This window comes from Tenrec ecaudatus, chromosome 5, assembly GCF_050624435.1.
Source record: "Tenrec ecaudatus isolate mTenEca1 chromosome 5, mTenEca1.hap1, whole genome shotgun sequence".
NCBI lineage: Eukaryota > Metazoa > Chordata > Mammalia > Afrosoricida > Tenrecidae > Tenrec > Tenrec ecaudatus.
The window spans coordinates 35232619-35238618 of NC_134534.1; the positions used below are offsets into that span (position 1 = coordinate 35232619).

The 6000-nt window shown below is 49.8% G+C and overlaps 1 protein-coding gene across 1 annotated transcript in view; it reads right to left on the minus strand.

Annotated features, from left to right (window-relative positions):
* ATP6V1C1 (ATPase H+ transporting V1 subunit C1) overlaps window positions 1-5343 on the minus strand; it is a 40608-nt gene extending 35265 nt beyond the window's left edge. The window contains exon 1 of the mRNA XM_075549417.1: window positions 5194-5343. The gene's annotated coding sequence lies outside the window, so the exon portion shown is untranslated. The remainder of the gene's footprint in view (window positions 1-5193) is intronic.
* Window positions 5344-6000: the final 657 nt, after the last annotated feature.

The following is a 6000-nucleotide window of genomic DNA, read 5'->3' on the forward strand; positions in this document are numbered from 1 at the left end:
CTTCCTATTCATTAATAGTTTGTTTAAAGTTCTCTGAGATTTTACAATACACACACACACACACTCACACATACACACAACCTTGTCAGATATAGTCAAGACTTTAATCTTTTACTCCCGGATATCCTCAAAACACTTTTTCTCCATTGCCTCCCTCCCCATCTTTAAAATTTTTTTAATAAATCATTTTATTGGGGTTCGTACAACTCATCACAATCCATACAGCCATCCATTGTGTCAAGCACATTCGTGCATTTGTTGCCATCATCATTCTCAAAACATTTTCTTTCTACTTGAACCCTTGTTATCAGCTCATTTTCCCCTCCCTCATGAACACTTGATAATTTATAAATTATTATTTTTTCATGTCTTACACTGACAGATGTCTCCCTTTTACCCACTTTTCTGTTGTCCATCTTCCTGAGAGGGGGCTACAGGTAGATCGTTGTGATAGGTTCCCCCTTTCTCCCTGCACCTCCCCCTTACCCTCATGGTGTGGCTACTCTCCATATTGGTCCTGAGGGGGTATCACTCCTGGATTCCCCGTGTTCCAGCTCATATCTGTACCCGTGTACATGCTCTGGTCTGTAGGGTGAAACAGGGGTCATGACAGTGCCCTCCCCACCTTTTTCACTCAACAGGTGGATAGCCACACATTGACACAGCGGTAATGTTCAAAGCAGACTTCCTACTCCAAAAGAATGCTCATTTCCTTATCAAGAAAAATGTTGGACCTTACTAATTCCAAAGGCCATGTGTATCAATAGGAGGGCTATGCTAAGGGCTTCTATTATATCTTAAAAACATCAACGAAATAGAACCCTAGGAATCAACTGACAGATAAAAATTCAGACTCAAAATCAAACTCGCGGCCATGAAGTCGATTCTGACTCATACTGCCCCTATAGGTCAGAGAACTGCCCCTGTGGGTCTCTGTGACCCTACATCTCTAAGGAATCTAAAACTTCGCCCCCCTCCTACAGAGCGGATGGTGGTTTTGAACTGCTAACCTTTCCGTTAGCAGCCCAACGCATAACCTACTATGCCAAGAATGGGGAACCTTTTTCTGCCACTGGATATTTATAACAACATTCTTAGGTCATACTGGTCATTTAATTAACTCACCCCTAATGTGATGGCCAACTGGCTTTTCTGCAGTGAGGCGTGTGCTGTCAGCTGGTGTACTGACAACTGTACTAGGCCCCAGCAACGGGGAAATGCAACACCACACCCAAAGAGAAGATAGGACACGTGCAGAACAAATTGGTTAATACCCTTGGCTGCTAACTGAAAGGCTGGGAGTTTGAGTCCACACGACTGCTTTGTTACCCCAAGGAGTCCTGGGGGCAACGTGGGGTTGGCATTGGGCTACTTCCCGCGTGCTTGGCAATTCAAGCCCACCAGTCTCTTCAAGGAGCAAGGAGGTGAGACCACCTGCCCAGTAGAGATTTCATCTCAGAGCGCTATACAGGGGTGCTATGGGGCAGAGCTGACAGGTTTTAAGCAGATTCAAATTTAAAAAGGAGACCAAGTGTCTGGGGCCTGATGGGTCTACAGAACTCTTTCACAAAGGTTGGTTTTAGGGATCTTGTTAAAATGCAGGTTCATGAGGGAGGGGGGGGGCGCGGGGAGGAAGGGGGAAAAAAAGAGGACCTGATGCAAGGGCTTAAGTGGAGAGTAAATACTTTGAAGATGATGAGGGCAAAGAATGTACGGATGTGCTTTACACAATTGATATATGTATGGAGTGTGATAAGAGTTGTATGAGTCCCTAATAAAATGTTTTTTTTAAATGCAGGTTCTTATCTGAATGGGAAAGGCAACTTCAGGGGGTGGGAAGGCTGGGGTGGTACATTAGGTAAACTGGCAAAAACCTGAGACTAAGACAAAAATAATAAAAATGAGTTGTTAAGTCAATAAAGCTGTGTAAGCCTGGAACCAAAGGGCCAGACAAATTTTTCTTAGGCTTTATTTGTCACCATTAAGATTGGATTCATATATACGGGGGAGGGTGTGTGAAAAAGAGTTGTTGTCCAGTATGAGCAGCAGAATATCTGTAACGACACAGCTCCAGGCACTTACTTGGGTGAGATCCCGAGTGCTATTTCTTTAGATGGCATTGGGGTCCGCCAAGAGACAAGATGATCGAGTTCATAAGCACAGCCTTTCAGCACCACTTGAGGCTTCCTTGTTGCCAGAGTCGTGACTGACAACCTGAGAGCTTTCAGCTTCACCTTATGCTGCAAATGGATCAGCCTTAACCCAGCTAAGAACTCACCACCACCGCTAAATCCCTAGAGGTGATTCTACTAGAAAAATCCCCCAAAGTGCCAAGTCAAAGATCTCAATGCACCTCAGAGAATTCTGCCTGCACTCTAGATCGGACTAGTAAATGCTGGGTGGGCATCAACAGGGACAGCACTCCAGAAAGTCACAGGACAGTGGGTGTTCGTCTGAGGGGGACATATCACTTCATCTCTACTTTAGTTCCAGGAGTGTAGTGGGTCCCTGGTGTCAATCTGTATGCTGTCATCCATCTTTCCTTAAGGGTGAAAGATCAAATGCGGGCATATGGGAACCAAGTCCTCCCCATGACTAACTTTATTTCAACAAAAAGCCTTCAGTGATAGATACTACTGTAAAATTTTAAAGTCAAAACCAGTGTTTGCAAAGGGCTCTCCCACCAATCCCAAAGTGGCCAAGCCTCTGCCACGTCGTACTTCTCAGAGCTTGTTGCGTGGTAAAGGAGAAGGGCAGCAAAAAAAAACAAAAAACACAAACAAACAAAAAGAGGAAGGCCTTCCACGAGATGGACTGACACTGTGGCTGCAAGCACGGGCTCAAGCACAGGAACAACGGGGAGGCTGGAGCAGGACCCGGTAGTGCTTCCTTCTCCATTGCTGAGGCAGAACTGATTCAATGGCATGGAACGACGGCAATAACTCTACACACATTTCCCCCCGGCTTAGTGAATGGGGAAAATAAAATCTAATCGCTTCTGCCCTTCCCAAACTCCTTAGTCCCTCTAAAAGTGATTAAAGCTAACACCATCTCCTTACATCCTTAGAGGGAACCCAACCTTCAGATCCTTCCGGTTCTCCACTTCTTACAGGAAACGGTTTAAACTGCTGTGCCACCTCTTGGCTGAATTACAACTAGGTGCCCCCTAAGCAGTCAGGCTTCATTCACTTCGCCACCCTCACATGCTCCACAAAGTTATCTTTTCAAAAGCCACATCTGATCCACCCCACTGCTTAGGTCATGATAAAAGCCCGGCTGGGCGTACTGCAAGGAGCGCTGGTGGCGCTGTCGGTTAAGCACTGGAGTGCTAAGTACCAGCTGTTCAGGGAGAGCACTGAGACTATCTGCTCCCATAGATTGGTAAGTCCGGAAAACCCAATCCAAGGTCACTCCGCCAGGCTGGACTTGAGGTTGGCTTGGGTCTCCCGACCCTTGCCCGTGGCCTTTCTCACAGGGCTGCTCCTGAAAGTTCCCACCAGGTTGGCCCTCCCGCATTAAACTTCTTGGCCTATGCTGTTCCCGCCGCCTAGGATACCCTTTTCCATTCATGTCCTCACCCCTAACTTGCCCGTTTAACTTCCACCCCTCTTTTCAGTATCTAGGGTCAAAAGGCAAAGCCTTCACTGACACATCCATAGAAGCCATGTCCTTGGTAAGAACTCCCCCACAGCATCCTGTGTGTCACTTCCATACATACTCCCCACTGCCACGATTACTTAATACACTCCATCCCCACCAGTAAGCTCCAAGAGAATGAGAACTCGGTTTACTAAACCACGCAGCCGTAACACCAACACTAGCCCAGGAACCAGGTGCCCACAGGTCTGTCCGCACTCATGATGGCCTTGGGGGGAGGGGGTCAGAAGAGACCTGCTCCCCACAGGGTTTTCAGTGGCTAAGGTTTTGGAAGTAGACCAGCAGGTTTTTCTTCCAGGTGCCTCCGGGTGGACTTGAACCTCCAACCTTTCTGTTAGCAGTGGAGTATAGTGACTATTTCCACCACACAGGTAACTGGCATATAGCTTGCATTCAATAAATATTGGTTGAATGTGTAGGTAAATGAGTTATCATTCAAAAATCAGCCATTACCTTTATTACTTGACTCCACCTTTCCCATTTCACAATTCAAATCCACTACAAACCAGAACATTCTGACACCCCTCATCTCCTTCATTTTAGCTCTTCTCACCTTCACTTCCTATGTCTTCCCCAGCCTGGAAAGTACATTCTATTTTTCTCTGCCTGTTTGCCAAGACTCATTTTCCCCCCTCCAGGATGCTGATCCTGAGACGCCCAGTTGAGACATCATTGCCATACTTCCAAAGCACTTGGCATTCTTTTATTAGACAGTCTCGTAGCACTGAAATGTGCCGTGTAAATGCAAACTCCTATCCCAGGGCTGTGTACATCCCACCCCTCCACTCAGTGCAATCCAAGGTGCTGAGCTCTCATGGAAGTGTCAGAATTCCCCTACCGTTCCAGATTATTCCTCTGAAAAGAAAATACTGGCTTTCCCCTTATTCCCGTTTCTCAGGTGATTCAATGTCTTCTGTATTCTTCGCCCAAGTTCCTTTTCCGAAGTTCCTTGCCATCCCTTCCCCCATTCTGCTTTTTCTCTTTTCTTTTTTTTAAATGCATGTTCACTGAACCCCTATTTTTCAGCGGCCTACAGCAACTCCGAGCCTCTTCCAGGGTCTCAGGCTGCAGCCAGGGTTGACTGGCTACCACTCCCCTTTTCACACACGAGCACACACCCAGGAAAGGCTCTTGCTGGGACGCCACCGCCGTCCCTGATGCTCACCTGATGGTGAGCTCACCGTCCCCGATGCTCACCTGTGTCCCCTTTCATCTCCCTTAACCAGGGGGTGTGGATTCGCTGTGACACCAGGCGAACCCGGACCCGCTGGGCCTCACCTCTTTGGGGGCCCTGCCATTGAATACCCTCCCAGGGCCCCCTCTTTGCCTGCTTCCTCTTCCTTAGGGCCAAAAGCCAGGCCCGAGGTGGCGACAAGCCGGCTCCGGGAAAGCAGACCCAGCCACCCCGTCGGCTCCAGCTCCCACGCCGCGGCCTGGGCCCCACTCCCGCCCCCGTCCCTCCCCGGCGAAAACCGCAGCGCAGGGTTCGGCCGCCGCACCGGGACGCCCCGTCCGGGGGCGCTGCCACTCACGGACCCAGGCAGGTGTCCACCGAGGAGGTGGCGGCAGTGACAGGTACAGAGGCGGGCAGCCTGGCAGGCGTTAACGGCTCAGCGCGCCATCGCTCCCCGACCTCAACTCCGGCCTCCCGGCTTCCTCGACCCCAGCGCCCACGGCGAAAGTCACGTGCCGGCGAGCAGTCAGCTGACCGCGGCGCGCGCCGCCCCGCCTCCCGCGCGCCACTGCGCAGCCGCCGCCCCCGCCGCCGCCCGGGCCTCCCGGGAAGCTCCGGCTGCGGAGCGGGCTCGGGAGCGGGAAGGGGCCGGCAGCTGGAGGCCCGCGGAAGGTGGGGTCGTCGGCTCTGCCAGGTTCTCGAACGCCGCCTCTTTCTCCGCAGATGAATGTGGCCGCCACCAGCCCTAATAGCATCCACGTGCAACTCAGAACGTGTCTCCAGCCCCTTAGACTCGGGCTCCTTCTGCAATCGGGGCTTTTCTTGGGCACCCCATTTTCTGAGTAACGTCCTTGACAGTTCACTTGAGCTGCTTCACATTTTCCTTCCAGTTTTCCCCTTCAGCATACTTCAATGACTGTTCAGGAAATATTTCCTGTGGGCCGTTCTTGTAGGATTACGTGCCCTTGAACGCACTTTTTCTTGTTAACGGTGGTGTGTGTGGCATATATGATACGTATCATAAATAGCTGAAATTGCATTAGGTCATGGAAACCACCGACGATTTCAAGACAGAAGCATGGAGCGAGCCCTTCTGAACCCTGCATGTTTTATTACAAAGGGAGATAGATAAAATCCAATGTCTATTCTTAATAAAAACACTCAACAAA